A 20,685-nucleotide genomic window follows, 5' to 3' on the forward strand; every position below is an offset into this window, starting at 1 on the left:
GTGGGAATCTTCTCCTCAGAGGAGTATCCCAGCCAAGCTTCACGTCTGGCTTTTCCAAGATCTCGCACATAGCCTACGTGCAGCCACCAGCACCAGCCATTTACCAGGATCCTGCCCAGCAGAGCAGGAGACATAGGGAGGCTGCTAAAAACTTGGGACACCCTAAAGTTTCTTTACTGGTAAACTTGCGTATACTAAGGACCCCCAATTGTCACACATACCCCAGTGATGGAAGAGACCGCAGTGTATGTCCTGTTCAGGCTGAGGAAGTCACGTTCCTTTGAGCAGGTAAGAGCCTGTGCAGTTTAGCCACATTGTAAACAACTGCTATTTATTTTACCATCTGTGTTCTTATTGTTATGCTTCTGTAAGGACGGAATCCCACCGTTTCTGAGAGTCCGCTCCTTGCACCAGGCTGCATAGCTGAGCTACAGCAGTAATATGCTAATGGTTGGTTGCCACTAGGGCGAAGCGGAACTCCGTGGAATTCTATACAGGTTTTGCGGAATTCCACGTAGTGCAACTCCGCAAACTCTGCCCACCCTTAAATTTTACAATACCTTCCGGGAATTCCCTCTGTGTAAAGGCAGTAAGTAGGTACTATGCTTGTTAGTGCACCCGCTCTTATGTTACTTGTTTTATTGATCCTTGTCATCACTCCTCACCACCCCCCAAGTTGCTAGTTGGTTTTTACTTTAAAAAATAAAATTAAAAAACACTAACATGCGGTGAACACTGGTGCATTTTTTTTATGGATATGCACGTCCTAATTCTAAAATGGCTTCCGGGAAGTCCCTATGTGCGAGAAAGGAAGTAAGTAGGCACTGTGCTCGTTATCTGTCTTCAAATACAGACAGCTGGTCAGTCTATGTGCATATTTTAGTGACTCTATTTGGAAGGAGTAGTTTCTTCTTGGCATACACACTTTTTTGTACCAATCCCCACACCTCTTTCCCGATTCCTCTGTCTGTCTGTGCTGTCCTCCCTGTTGCCTTACCCTGCACAGTGCCAGGCTGACACGTGCATTTCTCTCGGATATATGACGTTAAAACGCATATTTTTACAACGCATACCGTTACAACGGGACTTTTACAACGCAAATACTATTACAACGCATGTATTTACAACGCTTTTTTTTACAACGCAGGTACCTTTACAACGCATACCATTACAACGTAAGTATTGGTAAGTATATATATATTTTTTAATTGTATATTATTTAAAATTAATATAATTTAATGTAATTGTATTTAATTTAATTTAATTTCATTTAATTAATTTAATTTAAATTTAATTTTATTTTATTTTTACCCTGTACCCCTGTACCCCAAAAACCCAAAACTGACCCTAAACCCAAAAAATACCCCTTTACCCAAAAACTGAAAACTGACCCTAAACCCTAAAAATACCCCTTTACCCAAAAACTGAAAACTGACCCTGAACCCTAAAAATACCCCTTTACCCAAAAACTGAAAACTGACCCTGAACCCTAAAAATACCCCTTTACCCAAAAACCCAAAACTGACCCTGAACCCTAAAAATACCCCTTTACCCAAAAACTGAAAACTGACCCTAAACCCTAAAAATACCCCTTTACCCAAAAACTGAAAACTGACCCTGAACCCTAAAGATACCCCTTTACCCAAAAACTGAAAACTGACCCTGAACCCTAAAAATACCCCTTTACCCAAAAACCCAAAACTGACCCTGAACCCTAAAAATACCCCTTTACCCAAAAACTGAAAACTGACCCTGAACCCTAAAAATACCCTTTTACCCAAAAACTGAAAACTGACCCTGAACCCTAAAAATACCCCTTTACCCAAAAACTGAAAACTGACCCTGAACCCTAAAAATACCCCTTTACCCAAAAACTGAAAACTGACCCTGAACCCTAAAAATACCCCTTTACCCAAAAACTGAAAACTGACCCTGAACCCTAAAAATACCCCTTTACCCAAAAACTGAAAACTGACCCTGAACCCTAAAAATACCCCTTTACCCAAAAACCCAAAACTGACCCTGAACCCTAAAAATACCCCTTTACCCAAAAACCCAAAACTGACCCTGAACCCTAAAAATACCCCTTTAAAAAAAACCTAACATATAACATTTTAAATATAATTATATACTTACCAATACTTACGTTGTAATGGTATGCGTTGTAAAAGTACCTGCGTTGTAAAAACATGCGTTGTAAATAAATGCGTTGTAATGGTGTTTGCGTTGTAAAAGTTCTGTTGTAATGGTAGTGCGTTGTAAAAAATGCGTTGTAATGGGTGTATACCATTTCTCTCATTATCGCACTCACAACAAGGACTGGGTTTGATCATCTCAAAACATAATTGACCCAGAAAAATTGTGATGCATTTACAGAAGCGGGTAAGCTGAGGAATTTCAGGGAAATATGTTGAAGCAGCTGCTCCTTTCTGCAGCGGAGTCACCGTCAAACCATGCCTGTGTGGACAACAGTGTGTACCAGTGCTAGGCGACAAATGCACCCAGACCTAGGGCGGGCCCTTTACACTCCACCACAGCCTTTTGTCTCACACACTCATCATAATTTAGTTTATCTAAAACAAATAAGCCCATTTTCCCTTTTGTGCTCTCACTTCTCAACGGTTGAGAAGTGAGAGCATATAGGGGAAAATGTGCTTATTTTTATGAGTTGATCCTTCTACCCGGTCCCTTTTGGCTTTAAAAGGGTGACTATGCTTTTTTCAGTTTAATCTAGAATATTCCACTTCTACCCCTCCTAAATTCTCCTGGCCTCTGAGAAGTGTGGGAAGAGATGTGGCTTTATCAGCCCCTCCTCCTCCCCAACACCCACACACCATTGCATTCCAACTATCTTTTCAAGTGAATGCTTTAGTGCGGAGTGGTCTGAACTGTAAAAATCAGAAATTAGTGATTGCGCTGTGCTTGGACAATATTTGGACTTAACTGGACCGTGGGGGAGGGGGCTGCACCTACAGGAGCGTATAAACACGACAGAGTCACTGCGGTGGCTGCTAGTGAGGGCTGTGTTTGTGCACCTGTCATCGGACCCTGTCCATGATTCACTCTTGTGGTAGGGTTTCATGGGTCACTATCCACCACTGCCCCGCTCTGGCAAGTGATAGGCAGCAGCAGTATATATGCAGCTCACTCCTGTCCAGCCCCACTTCCTGCTGCAGATTCTCAGGAAAACTATGGGGAAATGCTTTACAATATGTATGCGTATTTTAGGGCATTTGCATGTCTAAAATACACTGCCAAGGCCAATAACTCATGCATGAGCAAGACCTATTGGCTTTGGCAATGCTTGTGTTTAGATGTGTTCATCACATTTTCTAAATGGAAGGCTTCTCTTCCCCTTGCTACAAAACAATCCCTGTTCTGTCGGTGATTAGTGCTGCTTCACTTCGCTCCATATCTTCTGCATAAAGCTGCATAATATTTCCGGCACCCCCCTCCTTCCTTCCTTCTCAGTTCCTAGAGAAGACAAGTACAGAATGTGAAATCTATTTTCTTTCGAGGCCTGCTTCCTTTACAGTCACCCTCCCCTGCCCCCTAAAATGTCCCTCTGTTTATCGAATTGTCTTTCAGGTTGATGAATAGAAATCATTCCCTTTCATTTCATCAGTATATATAGCGGACTAATGATATAATCCTAATTAGTTAATGTGCTGCCTTTGCACATATGTAAATATAATATATGTATACATTTGTGAAAATGTAATAGCAAGTTTGTAATCTGATTTCTTCTTTTTGTTTTCTGCGAACCACTGTCCTTTTTTTCATTTAAACACAAAACCACTCAAATTGTGCAATATTGTGAATAGGGATGGTGTGGTTGTAAGCCTGTCTCAGAAACCTACATGTCACGTTGTGAGCACACACCCTTGTATTTGAGTTTAAAGGTCTTTCAGGAAATATCTGTGTGTCATTTGTGCATATATGAGACAATGGATCCCAAAGTATTTGAAAGATAACCTACGGAGTACCACAATCGAAATACTATGGGATGCCCTAAAGGCTTAAATTAGGGGTGAAACATTATGGTATTCCCTAAATCTTATTAAACAAGCCATGCAATCTATGAAGATATTGCAGGATTATCTGGGGGCAGCAGAAGAGGAATTGGTGAGGGCTGTTAGTGCAAACAAGGATCTAGAAGTTCTACAGCAACAGGTCGCAATCGCAATCATATTTACCGATAAAGCCGTGAATAAAGCTGTAGCCCAGAAAGAAGTGCTCTATGAGCTTAATGAACAAATTGGTCAGCAGCTGGCGGTTCATACTAGACAGCAGACCTCTCCAAATCTAATCTGAGAGATTAAGGACCCTGTGCTGGGCCAGACAACTAACCCAGAACTTATAAGGGAGGCCTTTGGGAGGTTCATTCATAATCTATGTACAACAAACGCTGGGAGTGGGCAGAGTGATATTGAAGGGTATTTAGATCTCATACCACATAAAAAATTTGAGGAAGAGGATCAGGAATGTCCAGAATGTCCACCTGACCTGGAGGAAATATTATTGACTAGTAGGGGTCTAGCAAAAGGGAAAGCGACAGGAACAGACTGTATTCCGACTGAATTCTGCGCTGTTTTTGCGAATCCGTTGAAAAACATTCTCACTGACCAAATGGTGCATATATTCAATGGTGGGCGACCCCCGAGAGCATGGTCAAGTGCAAAAAATTTATTTTTTTGAAGAAATTGTTAGCTAACAGAATAGCACCTATTATACATCATGGGCCAGATCTACAACGATTTTGCACGTTCAAAATCGGTCGCAAAATGATTTGTGCATGCAAAAATGGCTATTTCCAATGTACAAAAAGCATTTGCAATTGACCAAAGTATTTTGCGAGTAAATACTGACTTGCATTATTAGCACATGCATTTTTCATTATCAAAATTGTGAGTTGCAATTTGCGACTCGCAAAATTGCATGTACAGAGTAGTCGCAAATTGCAACAATGCGCAAAAATGTATATTTGAGCATGAAATTTACCACTAAACTGAAACAGGTGGTAATTAGGATTAGCCTATAAAAACAGACCCAGAATGCATCACAAATCTTTTCACAATGGCTGCCTTCTACGTGTTAGCAAGGAGGAGGTGGATAATGGGGGTATTGCAGTGGAGGAGAAGACAGGAGAGGATATTCAGAGTCAGGCTGACATTGTTGGATAAGACAGAGAGGAGCTTTATGAGCAGTACAGGCTAAGTAGCAGGGTCATACTAAACCTCATTGATACCTTGAAGCCACAGCTTGAGAGTAGAACCATGCATAGCAATGCAATTCCCTCACATGTGCAGGTGTTGTGCTCCCTCCACTTCTTGGCCACTGGTAGTTACCAAGATGTCATTGCAGTGGCTGGTGGTGTGTCTCAGAGTGCACTTTCAGTTTTTTTTCCATAATTTCCTAGACGCCATGCTATACCACATACATCAACACATATACATGGCCCGAGATAATGAGGAATTAGACCAAACAAAAATGGATTTCAACAGAATAGGAAGGTTCCCACAGGTCATAGGGTGCATACATGGGACACATGTGCCCCTACGTCCACCATTCCACATTGAATACATTTTTCGTAACTGAAAAAGCACGCATTCCTTCAATATCCAAGTAGTGTGTGATGTTAAAAACATCATCACAGATATTGTAGCCAAATATCCTGGAAGAACCCATTTATTTTCAGGCACAGTTGTCTACATCAAAGGTTAGAAAGAGGTGACTTTGATGATGGATACCTCGTAGGTAATGTTATTACCAGTCCCCTTACAAATGTTTATTTACTTGCATGTCTGTAAGCATTTAACATCAACATCATACATTTCACAACAGGTGAAAGTGCGTATGCCCTGCGTCCGTGGCACACCGTATCTGTCTCCCAACAACATACATGAAAGGTGGTACAACACTGCACATAGGCACACATGGACAGTGATTGAGCGTACTTTTGGAATATTGAAATCGCGCGTCAGATGCCTACATAAGAGTGGTGGAGCCCTGCAGTATGTACCAGAGACAGACTGTAAAATTGTGGCAACATGTGCCATGCTGCACATCAAGGCCTGCAGGGGTGGAATGTCCATGGATGTGTCTGACAGATCCTGAGGATGATGACCTGGGACCACCAGCCATACGTGAGTACGCTGTAGGTGCCCACGTGACACTTAAAGGAACCTCTACGCACTTTGTTAGTAAAGCTGCAGTGTTAATAAAGAGGTTGCGTTAAAAAACAGTGTCTTACCTTATATCAGAAAAATATCAAACTTGGTAATGGTAATTAAGTGGAGATATGTGACTCAGTATGATTGAGCTTATTTTGCGAATTCCTCTCTACAGAGGCGGTTATGTAGGGTATGTATGTATAACGAGTGCCCACATGCGTTTTAAAAGAATTATAGAAAAATTATAAAAAATTATACACAAACTTTGCGCGCCTTAGAAATAAAGATACCTCTCTGAAAACGCTAAGTTACAGTATGCAAAAAATCGTGCTAGTTGGTGATGATGGATAATGGTTAAATGCAAAGTATTTCTATACCTATCAGAATTCATTCTTATTAGTGCTTGTTACTATCTAGATGTTCAATATGGATTAAGAGTCCATGCCAATCATTCGATGGGTATTCTATACACCTTGATAGAAAAGGTTTCAACAATGGCTTGTATTTTTCTTACATTTTTGCTTCCTATTAATTAAAACGTGAAGTACTAACACACAACTTTCTGAACACGTCGCCGGTTTTAAGTTCATGTCATAGACCTTGGTAACCGCCTGCATCACAACAGAGCACAACCTTTATATGGTTTGAGCATTACGTTATACAAACAGGCTTTATTATGACCCGCAATAAAATGTCGGGTAACACAGGACGCTCATAAACCAATTAGAAACTCACTTGATTTTTGTCGCATAGTGGGGGATATTACTGTGATGTTTCTTGTGAAGTATAATACATAGTTTATATTTGATTTCATTGTACAGAATTTCCCCTGATGAAGGCTGATACAGCTGAAATGCACTGGGAACAAGAGAAGCAAAAGGATGTGATGTAAACATACTGCATTATGGGAACTGAAGTTTCTCAATGAGAATTGAATTTCAATACAAGGATACGAATAAAAACGAACTTAAAGAACAAATACAACCAGCGTCATTTCTACTTTTTGGACAAATTGTGCAGGATAAACAGCACCCATCACCTGTGCCTAGGGAGACAGTCCATAAGTATTTTGAACTGCTATTCACAAGTTAATTCACACTCCTGAGTGGAGAGTGATTCCCAGGAGCACGGTTTACATACCAAAATTATATTGATTAAATACAGCAGTGCACGATCCAACTTTACTGACTTTTAGAAAGTTGCCATTTTCTTGCCATAGTCATTTGATGCCTACATCCTGTCTCTGGTCACATGAATGGGTATGGTTAGCAGTTGGGCTTTGTGCCTTCCTCCTTGACAGCTACACACAATGTGGGCTTAGTTGTGCTTGGACGGGCGATCACTGGCAGAATGAGAGGGAGAAGCTGGACACAGCCTCACTTACACCTGAATAGGCTGTGTTCTGTCTCCTAACGACCCTGCATTATAACTCCAGACATCTTAGAGCCAGAGCGGTTGAGGCAAGGAATTCCTAGCACTTCAAAGCCACTGCTAGACGCTGCTCCCACTTTCCAGAAATAGGGCACAGGGTTCAAAAGATAGACCCCAGACACCACCACTTCAATACACTTCTGGACCTGTGGATACTCGGCCAGGAAGACGACTGCTGTGCTGCTGATAGACTGCTACTCTGCTGGATGCACTCTGACGGCTGCTGTTTTTCTGTGCTGACCTGCTGTCCTCTTGCCTCAGTAGGAAGGATTGGATCTGCATCTCTTGAACCCAGAGTGACTCCAAGTGTGAGTTGGCTGGTCTCCTGGTCTGAAGCCTCTGAGTCATAAAGACATCCAACAACCTTGCTTCTGCACCTGGACTCTGAAATGTGTGAGTCTGCCCTGCCAAGCAGTGCCACCCCTGTTCTGGACCCTTTGAAGTGTCCCTAATCTGCTCTGCCAGCCTGTAGATCCGGTTTGAAAGGGCACAACTCCACTGCTTCAGGGTGCAAACCTGAGCAGTACCAATGCATTGAAGCGGCTGTGTGGATTGGACCTGTCACAATGACACACATCACTGCCACAATCTGCATCACCTTTGGAGCTGCCACTGCTTGACACTTTCCGACATAGGCCCTCTCATCTGTCATCGTTGGCAGCGTGGATGTTGACGCCAGACTCTGCATCTCAGTCTAATAGCTCATCGGAAACCAACGTATCTCTCCATCTGCATGTAGCATCCCCAACACTTGACTTCGCATTGCCAGCTCCGTCAATGGGATCCTCAACATCAACTCAATAGGACCTTGCACTTCAGCTTCGCCACATCTTGGAACCAATGCATTGCCTCAGCTGTATGATGCATCTTTGATGAGGATCCATGTAACGCTCCAAAAACCAGGATAGAAGGAACTTTTCTTCAGCTGGCCCAACTGAGTCCTTGTAGCCGGCCCTCCCGCATCGTCTTTGGGTGGAATTTGTGACTTTGTCCTGGTCAGGCGCAACCAGACATCCATAAGTTGGCGCATTACGCCTTTTGGTGCAATCTAACCTAACAACTGTAAAATTCAGTCTCTTTGTTCTACTAATTGGAATTTTGGTTTTGTTTTCTTTATGAAATTGGAATCTATTTTTCTAACTTGGTGTGGGATTCTTTTTGTGAGATTTGTGCACTGTTTACTGTTTGAACTGTTGCACAAATACTTTACACCTTGCCTTTAAGTTAAGCCTGACGGCTCTGGGCCAAGCTACCAGGGGGCTGAGCACAGGTTAATTTGGGGTTTGCTTGTGGCTTACTCTCTCAAGGACTGTGGTTGCTGCTTGACCAGGTCTCATACCCCGGTCAACCAACCATCCCAATTTCTTACATTTTGTGCATGATAACAGCTACCATCCCTGCTGACTTCACACTTGTCTGCCACATTCAAGCAGCAAGCAGGGCTCCTGTGAATGATTAACAATGAACAAATGTTGATGTTGCAGGTCTGAATAGACCTCGGGTGGGCCAAGTGCCTCCCTTAGGAGAGCCTGGCCCACCTGCCCACTGCTCTCCCAGAATTGGGCCTGTCTCCCCTTAACTCTCAGATCAAAATGAGTTGTCTTTTATCTGGGAGGATGTGTGGAATGTAGATCTGCAGGACATTCAGACCAGGCACTCTGCAGTCCATCAATAGAACTAAAAATCATCTTGCAACACCGCTTGACAAGTTGGAAAAGTGAAAATCCAGGAGAGTGTTTTATTTTCTCGAGATCTGTTTTATTATGTGTTATTAATGAATACTTGTCAATGAGAGTAATTGCACTGATAGTTACCACTTAACATAGAATACAAAATGCATTGTTTTGGAAATAAATAACAAGTGCTTATTACTATCCATCTCAGTGAAAATAATGTTCTCAACAAAAAATGAAAGTACGAGTTAAAATCTGCAAGCATTCATTCATACCGTACAGATTATATACAGCACTTTATAGTGAGCTCATTACCCCATGCTCAGAACTTGTAACTACATACCGTATAAGATCATTTAAAAAAGAGGTTACCTACTGTAATAATGCAAGCTAGCATTCTAGTAGTTGTGGGGGTGGAGACGAGGGAGGGACAGGATAGGGAGGAGTCGAGGAACAGGAAAGGGGCAGAATAGAGTAGGGACAGGACGGGAAAGGTCGCAACCAATAAAGCACCTGATAGAAGTCATCGAGTCCGTGTCCGTTATTGATTCAGGACTTGACAACTGGCGACGAGGGTGGGATGCATCGCACTACCTAATCGCGTTGCTCCCTGAGACTAGGGAACCTGGTTCCCATAGCGCTGTGCGTGTGGCATCGCAGTCGCGATGAGCGCGCTCATCCGGGTGCTCATCTCGGCAGAATCCACGCCGACGATACCGCATCACTCTGTCCCAAGCTCCCCGGCTCGTAAGCCGTGGGGAGTGGTGGTTGCCAGTGCGGACGTGCGCTGTGGTGGTTACACGCGCGGATGTGCGCTGAAAGCGGTGGTTGCAAGCGCGGACGTGCGCTGAGAGCTGCGTGTCCACCCCAGCCACGTGTGCTACCCACACGGTAGCTGCTGATGCCGGGAGCCCACCCTGGTCTTACCTCCAGCCCCAGAGTCTGCTGCCTGATGCCAAGAGGCCACCCCGGTCTTCTGAACTCTGCCCGGTCCATCGCGGTGATCTCCTGCCCGGTGAGTGCCTGATCATGTATGCTGAGGCCCGGAGAGTATGAAACTAAGCCAAATCTCGTGGGAAGCGAGATTTTGATGATGACGGCCATCTTTAAGTCAGGTTCCTCTACCTATCCCCTGTCAGGGATAGTCGGCGGCCATTTTTAAGTCAGGCAGCAGTGATTTTCCCAACAAGCACGAGCCAATACAAGCCACAAAAAAAGGAAAGCCTGCTGTTTAATGCCACAAACCTGTGCAGAGATGGCTGGAATATAACAGAGGGAAGAGGAGAGGCGTTCGACAAGCACCCCGTTCCTACCTGTGAACACGCACAGTGAAAGTTCCCTGCAAAATCAACAAAAGTGAGTGTGTGAAAATACGAACACGTAATTGAACAAATCTCAAAAATGTCATGATCACCCTCCTCAAGAGCCCAAGCCCCAGGTGGTGCCAGTAGACCAGGCATGATGGGCGTCTCTTTCCTACGCCCACCTGAACCGCTCGCACTTGTGGCTGGAGGAGGAATGGGCCTCCGATGGCAAGAATGGCTTGAAGACTTTGAAGATTTTATGCAAGGGTCTCAGGTGACAGAAGAAGATCAGAGATTAATCGCGTTGCGCAACCTCATGGGAAAGGAGGTTAGTCAACTCATAAAGGAACTGCCCACTGAAGATGCCGGATCATATACCAAAGTGCGTGACGCACTGAATAGAAAGTTTCTACACAAAAAGAACGTTGACTACGAAAGGTACACTTTAAATCTAGCATCACAGGAGAAAGAAGTGCCAATGAGCACGTTCATCACACGGCTCCGACGTTTGGCACGATACTGTGAATTTGACACATTCTCCACTGAAGATGCTCTCAGGTTACGCATCATAGAGGGCTGTCAATCGGAGTCCCTAAGACGACGACTTCTAAAGAAAAGCTACATCTTAGATGAGATTGAGGAGATGACGAGAGTTCATGACCAGGCGGAGGAACACGCCAAAAAGATGGAGGCCGGACGCACATGAAGCGTGAACAAGCCTTCCGACTTCAATCACGCACCACCCGCAGGCACTCTCGTGAAAGACAAATAACGTCAAGACCAAAAAACTCATCATCAACACACGGGTCGCAGACGTCATGACTCAAGCAAAAGGGACAGGAGACGGGAACGTCCGCTCAAATGCTACAGGTGCGGATATGATTTCCCTCACACTGATGCCTGTCCCGCACTTGGACAACAGTGCCGGAAATGCGGGAGAGACAATAATTTTGAAAACGTCTCCGGATAATATCGAAAAGACAAGCAGAAAGACCGTGGTAGGTCTTCTCGCCCAACAGCCACGCGTCACCACGCAAAAGCGGTCTGAGATCACCGCGGATCATCCACAGGGTCCTCACAATCGAGTGGGGCATCATACAAGTCATACTGGTCGAGAAGGTCGCTGTCACAAGAGTCGAGGTCACCATCACCCGCGTCACAGGATAGTGATGAGTACATCTGCATGGTGGCTGATCCAGGTCAACCTAAGAAGTACCCGCAACTTGATATCCGTGTAGGTGATCATGCGGCTAAATTTGTGCTCGACAGTGGCGTATCTCTAAATTACATCCCAGTGACAGAATACCGCAGAATGAAACCAACTCCACCACTAAGCCCAGCTCATGTGAGGGTGTACACGTGGATGTCCAGAAAACGACTTCCCTGTTTAGGAAAGTTTGCAACCACCCTCACTTGAAAGGATCACACAGTACCTGTTCATATAAACGTGATTGAAGGACCAGAAGTGGACTGTCTTCTCAGCCTCCCCACAGCTGAACGGCTCCGGCTGGTAGAGATTCTCTATCGCGTAAGTGATGACCCTGACATCATCGACAAGTTCCCCAAGTTCCCCAAGCTGTTCACCAGGCTCGGGAAGATGGCTTGCTGTCAAGTGCGCTTACACATTAATGAGCAGGTGACTCCCGTAGCTCAGCATCACAGAAGGGTTCCATTTCACCTCCAAAAGACCGTAGAAGTTGAATTACAAGAGTTACTACAAGCTGACATCATCGAGAGAACGGATGGACCCACTCCATGGGTTTCACCAGTAGTGATCGTGCCAAAAAAGGCTTCCCAAGATAAAGTGCGCCTCTGCGTTGACATGAGAGTACCCAACACTGCCATTGAGCGAGTGCGACATCCTGGACCGCATCTGAGTGATATGATTGCGTCCCTTAACAGAGCCCGAGTCTTCTCTAAGTTGGACCTTAATAAACGATATCACCAACTTGAGCTACATGAAAAATCATGGTACATCACCACGTTTGCTACTCATCTTGGACTTTTCAGATATAAGCGGCTCAGCTTTGAAGTCTCTTCTGCCGCGGAGATATTTCAAGAAATCATAAGAAGGACAATTCACCACTTCCCACATGCCCTAAACTACAGTGATGATATCTTAGTTTATGGTGCAACAGTGCAGGAGCATGACACAGCACTAGATAGAGTTTGTCATGCTCTTTTGGACACGAACCTTACGCTGAACAAGGAAAAATGTGAATTTCACAGATCTACATTGAAATTCTTTGGGCATATATGCTCAGGAGCAGGGATGAAGCCAGACCCTGAAAAAGTAGCAGCCTTGAATGACACGAAAAGCCCACAGGACGTAGGTGATGTGAGATCGTTTCTGGGAATGGCGAGCTATTGTGCTCGGTACATAAGTGTGTATGCCACCATCAGCTATCCATTGCGCAATCTCACCAAACAAGGGCAGCCATTGAAATGGACATCACAATGCGAGCAAGCTTTTCAAGAGATCAAAAAGGCAGTTGAATCCGCAGACAACTTGGCATACTTTAATCCCAAGAGGAAAACAGAAATTACAGTTGATGCCACCCCCGTTGGCTTAGGAGCCATCCTAGCACAGTTCGATCATGACACTGACCAGCGACACATAGTTGCATATGCCAGCAGGAGTCTTACCGACACGTAAAGGGCATACTCTCAGCCCGAGAAGGAGAGCCTGGCCATTGTATGGGCCTGCGAACATTTCCACATCTTTGTGTACGACAAACACTTCATGTTGATCACGGACCACCAAGCCTTAGTCACCATCTTTGGCAACCCACGGGTCAAGATGCCTCCCCGGATAGAAAGGTGGGGCCTCCGTCTTCAGGAATACACATACACCATCATACACAAACCCGGGAAAGCTGCCAATCCTGCAGCTACATGTCGAGGCATCCTAAAGTCACACGCACATCAGGGCCCTCCTTGGCTGAAGAATATATCCACTTCATGGTTGACCAGGCAAGGCCACCTGCTGTCCTGCTGGAAGCCATCCGTGATGCCACCTCTCAAGACGCTGTTCTGCAACAAGTGAAACATCTGCTTCGAACAAACACCTGGCGGCATTCGGACGAAGAGGAAACTAGAGATCCGGGTGAGAAACAAGAACTGAGTGCGTTCAAACATGTAAGAGATGAACTATCTCTCACGGAGGATGGACTTGTGCTCCGAGATCAAAGAATAGTCATCCCCATGCAACTTCGCCAAGGTGTGATCAATCTGGCCCATGAAGGACACCGAGGAGTAGTGGCGACCAAAAGAGCACTCAGAGAGAGAGTGTGGTTTCCGCAACAGAATCAGATGGTGGAGCTGACTCTAAAAGACTGCCCTCAGTGTCAACTGGTGAGCCAGGGAGAACCTTCCGCTCCTCTTCAAATGTCCACACTACCCAATGGCGTCTGGCAAGATATTGCCCTGGATTTCTTTGGTCCTCTTCAATCAGGGAAATAAATTTTAGAAGTCATGGATGAATACTCAAGATTTCCCATCACCCAGTTCGTTTTGTCCACAAAAGCTACTATTACCATCGCGGTCCTTGATGAAGTCTTTGCTGCGTGGGGCATACCAAAAACAATCAAAACAGACAATGGACCACCATTCAACGGTCAAGAGTTTGGGGACTTTGCCAAACACCTTAACTTCAAGCATCGCAAGATTACCCCTCTGGGGCCGCAGGCCAATGGAATGGTCGAACGGTTTATGGCCACTCTGAAAAAGACACTCCAACAAGCAGCACTTGACAAGAAAGATCCGCAAGTTGCCCTAAATGAAGTATTGCGGGCTTACCGCACAACTCCCCATGCGACCACTGGCAAATGCCCAGCTACTCTCATGCTGGGGGGATCAATACGAACCAGAATACCCACTCTGGATGATGTTCTACAGACTGACATGCATGAACTTGAACATGACGACATTGCTGTCACTGATCGAAAGAACAAAGAAAAAATTAAATCATAAGCGGATGCCCGGAGGAGAGCCAAAACACCGTCCATTCATGGGGGAGACTGGGTGCTGGTCAAGCAAAAACAACACAGGAAAACGGACAGTCGCTATCGAAGTGAGCCCTTAATAGTCACCCAGCTAAAGGGAACTATGATCACTGCGCAGCCTGAAGATAAGAGGATCACAAGAAATGTATCACATTTTCAAAAGTGCTCTTCGGCAGTCAAGGATGCCCTTACCAACTTGCCAAGAATCCTGACTAGTGAGAGTACTGTACCTAGCAACGTTTTGCCAAGGCCGGAGACTCACGTTGAGTCTGAAAAGGAGAACTCAGAAGTGCAACTGAGACCGCGACGAACTATTCGCAGACCTTTGCGGTTGATTGAAGAACTGTAAATACTTTAATATCGTCATTGAGGTAACAAGCAGTTGTCGGCATGAGCGACTTTACATTTGTTTAAGAAGGGCGAGATGTAATGATGCAAGCTAGCATTTTAGTAGGTGTGGGGGTGGAGACGAGGGAGGGACAGGATAGGGAGGAGTCGAGGAACAGGAAAGGGGCAGAATAGAGATGGGGCAGGACGGGAAAGGTCGCAACCAATAAAGCACCTGATAGAAGTCATTGAGTCTGTGTCCGTTATTGATTCAGGACTTGACACCTACAACTGTAGATTATGTGCAATGCTCTGCTGTAGGCACATTACCGTTCTACGCTAGTTTATGGTTCAAATCTGTGACTGGAGATTGAACACATATGTCAGCAATAAGTATATTTACGATACAAGCTATTTTACAAGTAGCATACTGGTCCACATAGAGTACAGTAGTAGATGCTTTAACTTAGAAAGCGTTGTAGATTGCAATTATTAAGCAATACAGTAAGCCAGAGCAGCTTTACTGTCCTATTTTCAGACGTGTCAATTTCTTTTTTGCTGACTTATATTAACAAAAATAATGCACTTCTATTGGCAGGCCAGAAGTTGACTCTCACTGAATCTTTAACCCATGTCTCAATTTTTGCTGAAACCATGCCTTTGTGACCCTCCTCCACCTCCCAATCCTTGGGTTCCTAGAGCAATTTATTTAAATATCCAGAGTTGTTTGAGTTCAGAAATTGGTGACAGCTCGTCCAACCATGGCAGCCTCTCACATAAGTAGGGTTGTAAAGGATGGAAATGCAAGACTTAATTAACTATGTGTAGTGTTGTGATACTGGAACAGATGACACTTACACAAGGTATGGTATGATGGGAGCTTTATATTTTATACGTCTGCCTTTTATCCTTTCCTGCTCCTTACTACCCTACTGATTCCTCCTGTTCTGCCTCCCTGCTCTCTTTCCACCTTTACACTTTTTGTGCCAGTCCTAGTGCCCGGCACATCCTGCAACATTACATCTTCCCCCTTCTTCAACAACTTGAAACACTTCAGATGTGTCTGTTCATATCAGGAGAGACAACAAAAGAAAAACATTATAGTTACAGTTCTTCAATGAGGCGAATGGGTCTTTGATGGAGTCGCTGCGGCCGGTGAGCCACCTCCTGAGTCGCCTGCTCCCCTTCACCAGGAGAGGAGGAGGGACGATGCCCACTTCCTATCTCAGGTGCGTCCCCTTTCGATGCACTGTCAGGCACAGCCAATGCTTCACTAACAGTGGGCGTGCATTTCTGGAAGTGCGCCACATTTCTTTTGATCCTCTTGTCCTCTGATGTAGCTGTGACCATAGTCCCTTTTTGTTTTGTCACCAACAGTGGGCAAGCATGATATCGACAGTCTGTTTTTCTGTGTTGTTCTTGCGGTACCAGCACCCAATCCCCTTCCTGAATGGATGACTGTGCAGCTTTCCTCCGACTGTTGGCGTATCTTTCATCTCCTCCTTTTTAAGTCTGTCTCTTGCTGCTAATTCTTCGTGATCAGAGTCTTGATGAGTACCACTAGTTATGTCTTCTCAGGCCGGTATTCTTGTGCGCACTGTGCGACCCAACATCTGTCTGTGGTAGTATGTAGTGTGGTTCGATATGCTTGTAACACCTCATTTAAAGCCACTTGAACATCGCACTTTGAAAGTTCTGCTTGCTGGATTTTTTTTTCAGAGTGGCCATAAATCTTTCTACCATCCCATTGGCCTGTGGCCACAGGGGAGTGATCTTCCGGTCTCTGAAAGTCTTGCCCATTGAATGGTGGGCCATTATCTATTTTCACTACCTTAGGTATGCCCCATGCTGCGAAAACTTCATCCAACACAGGTATAGTGGTGGCAGCTTTGGTTGACGATATGAGGTATGCAATAGGGAAATGTGAGTACTCATCCATTACGTCCAGGATGTACTTGCCAGATTGCAATGGGCCAAAGAAGTCTACTGCGACATGTTGCCAGACGCCGTCCGGCAATTCTGACATTTGTAGGGGCGCAGGTGGCTCTTCGCAACTTACTAGCTGACACTGCAGGCAGTCTTTCAGTGTGAGTTCAACCATCTGATCAAGCGTAGGGAACCAGAGCCACTTATGCAGCGCTCTCTTCGTGGCTAAAATACCCCTGTGCCCTTCATGTGCTAGGTTGATAACTCCTTGACGCAACTGTTTTGGAATGATCATTCGTTTGTCTCTTAGCAAAAGACCAAGTGAGATAATGGACAATTCATCCTTCACAAGTCTAAAAGAGGACAGTTCATGTCTGTCAATTTGTTTTCTCTGTCCGGACTCTTCCAGATGTCTCCAGCTGTTTGTCTGGATGCGATGCTTCACATTTTGTAAGGTGACATCCTCACTGGTGGCCTCAAAGACGGCCTCTAAAGGGACTGCTGGTGGTTTGGCTTGAGCCACTACAAAATGGATGTTTTCCTCCGCTAATGACGGATTTCATTTTGACTTGGGATGTCTCGACATATAATCAGCTGGTTTTGCAGCTGTTCCAGGTTTGAGGACGAAAGTATAAGTATACTCTTGAAGACGGATGCCCCAATGCTCTATTCTGGGTGGCATTTTGGCTTGGGAATTTCCAAAAATAGTTAAATGTGCCTGATGGTCCGTGATAAGCGTAAAGTGTTTTCCGTAGATGAAAATGTGAAAATGTTTGCAGGCCCAGACTACCGCCATACTTTCCTTTTCGGGCTGAGAGTACACTCTCTCTGTGTCTGTTAGGTGATCATTGATCACCCTCTCTGTCAGATTGAGCTAATATAACTCCAAGTCCCATGGGACTTGCATCCACAGTGATTTCAGTTTTCTGCCGAGGGTTGAAATAAGCAAGGTTGTTGGCAGACTCAACAGAAGCTTTAATCGAGTGGAAAGCTTGATCACATCTCATGGTCCATTGGAATGGGTGACCTTGTTTGGTCAACTTTCTCAGAAGATAACCGATAGTGGCGTAATCCTTGATTTAACATGCGCAGTAGCTTGCCAAGCCTAGAAAGGAACGTACATCCCCAGAGTCTTGAGGCCAAGGGGTATCATTCAACGCTGCGATCTTTTCAGGATCAGGTTCCATGCTTGCGTCTGAGAAAATGTGTCCAAAGAACTTTAATGTGGATTTATGGAATGCGCATTTGTCTTTATTTAATGTTAGGTTGGCATCCAAAAGAGCATGACAAACCCGGTCCAGTACCTTGACGTGTTCTTGTATCGTCGCTCCATACACGAGAATGTCATCACTGTAGTGTAGAGTGTTGGCAATGTGATAAATTACTCTTCTGATTGCCTCTTGACAGATCTCAGCTGCAGACGAGACCCCAAAGCTGAGCATTTTGTATCTGAACAGGCCTTGGTGAGTCCAGAATGTGGTGATATATCTTGATTTTTTCGTGGAGTTCAAGCTGGTGATAGCCCTCGTTGAGGTCTAGTTTGGAGAATATTTGCACCCCATTGAGTGACGCAATCATGTCACTGATATGAGGTCCCGGGTGTCTCTCTCTTTCCATGGCGGTATTGGGTGCTCTCATATCAACACAGGGAGGCACTTGTCAGGTGAGCCATTTTTCGGTACTGCAACCACTGGAGAGATCCAAGGAGTGGGTCCTGATTTTCTATCAATGATATTACTGTGCTTCCAAAATTGGTTGCATCCCTATTGGGCACACCTTGTTGGTTCCTTTAAAGATGAAAGGACTCCACTGGGTTTTTATCATGCTTTATTGCTTTAATAGATAGTCTTTATTCAGAAAATGTCATCATTTTCTTCGATATATTCATTCATTCAATATCAATTGTCTGGTCTTGCACATTCCATTAGCTCCAGCTCCTATGCATTTCGGGCTAATGAGCCCTTCTTCGGGAGCATATCTAAAAAAAACAAAAAACATAGCATCTACTTTCAAATCTTCTAAATGTGTTTAACAACTTTCAAGCAAAACCTTTACTTTTTGTGATGTAACCATCAATGTATCCGTGTGAGTCTATCTCATACCGTGTGTGTTTATGTAATCGTGGTCTCCTATAAGCTAGCCACATCATGAAAAAAAAGGTGACAAAAAACGTGCTCATATCATGCCAAAAAAACCATAATATAAGGGGTAGGTAACACTTACATTATGTCTGTACAATGACCTTTCAAATCATTCATACACTAGAAAAGCAAAATTGTGGGAAACCCACGTCAATGCAATTTTGTAAAGAAGCATGTCTGAAATATCGTGGCACAGTGTTTAAAACCGCCCATCAGTATGGACAAAGGAGTCTGTTCGTAGACTTACGGTTTCATGCCGCTAGCACGCGTCGTTCGTATCTGTGGAACGGTGGTTTGTTTTCATGCCGGCCGGCATTCGTATGTTTATGTATTTCATTGGATGCTCGTCATCACATCTCAATGATGTCAGACCGGACAAGATTCTGCAGTTGCTCCTCTACGGACTGTTGATGATGAAATGGAATTTTCCTGTGGTGTTGTGCTATGGGTGTCACATGTTCATTTATGTGCAATTGAACATGACAATGAGCCATTTACCAGAGTCCGGTGAATAGTTTTGGAAACTTGTTAACTTTTTCAGGTTTGTCATCAACTCGGTACAATATTTCTACTAATTGAAGTTGTTCCTCCGTGGGCAAGCTAAGAAGACAATCTGCCTCAGGACCATCAATGACATGAATGCGAGCTGGAATGGTCCTGTCTTTGTATGTGAGATTAGTCTGAAATTGTCCTAGACAAGGGAGAGGTTCCTTTGACATCGAGGTGTATACTCTCACGTCAGCTTTATGCAGGTGCGGTTGTGGATCCATTCTATTGTGTTCTGCAATTGAAATGTGGGTGAGGGGTGCCCTACTGTCCAGTACAAACTTGGCCATGTGTGTGTCCATTTGAAGATGGAGTCGCGGGTATTTCTCAGCCTGTCAGGATCCGCGACCATGCAGACATATTCATCACTGTCTTGCTATACTGGTGACCTCGACTCTCGAGATTGTGATCGTCGTGATTTGTATGTGCCATGAGAATGAAGGCTGGACCTTGAAGAGCCAGTGGAAGGATCTCTGCGGTCCCATACTACTTTGGCATGATGGCGAGTGTTGAATTGTCTTGATTGTCTGTGAGTGTCTCTGTGAGTGTCTTTCTGAGGTGCTCTGCAGATGTTCTCAAAGTGATTGTCCTTGCCACACTTCCTACATCTTTGGCCCAATGCAGGACAGTGTGAGGGAAATCATATCCATAGCGATAGCATTTAAGTTGGCGCTCCTGTCATTTGTCAGTCTGACTGGGACTGCGACGACGGCGACTTGTATGCTGTGATTGAAGTTTGGATCTCAATGATCGTTGCTTTGCAGGGGAAAACCTGTCTGTGTTACGAGATTGGAGCCGGAATGCCTGTTCTCGTTTTTCACCTCTTCCAGCTTCCAATCGCTTTAGATGTTCTTCCGCCAGACCATGTACTCACTTGATTTCTTCAATCTCATAAAGGGAGTAACGTTTATTTAACAAGCGTCTTCGTAACATGTCAGACTGATATCCTTCTATGATTCCGTCGTGAAGGAGTCAAACTCACATTAACAGGCCAGATGTCTGAGGCGCGTGATGAATGTTCACATGGACTCATCTTTATCTTGAGATGCCGGATTGAATGTGTACCGTTGTAATTTGTTTTTGACTGTAACCAGCTCAATCATATAAAGCGCTCTGATACCTCTGGGTCCAGCAAGCACTATATAAAACCTCTAAAATAA

Source organism: Lissotriton helveticus, chromosome 7, assembly GCF_964261635.1.
Source record: "Lissotriton helveticus chromosome 7, aLisHel1.1, whole genome shotgun sequence".
NCBI classification, from domain to species: Eukaryota; Metazoa; Chordata; class Amphibia; order Caudata; family Salamandridae; genus Lissotriton; species Lissotriton helveticus.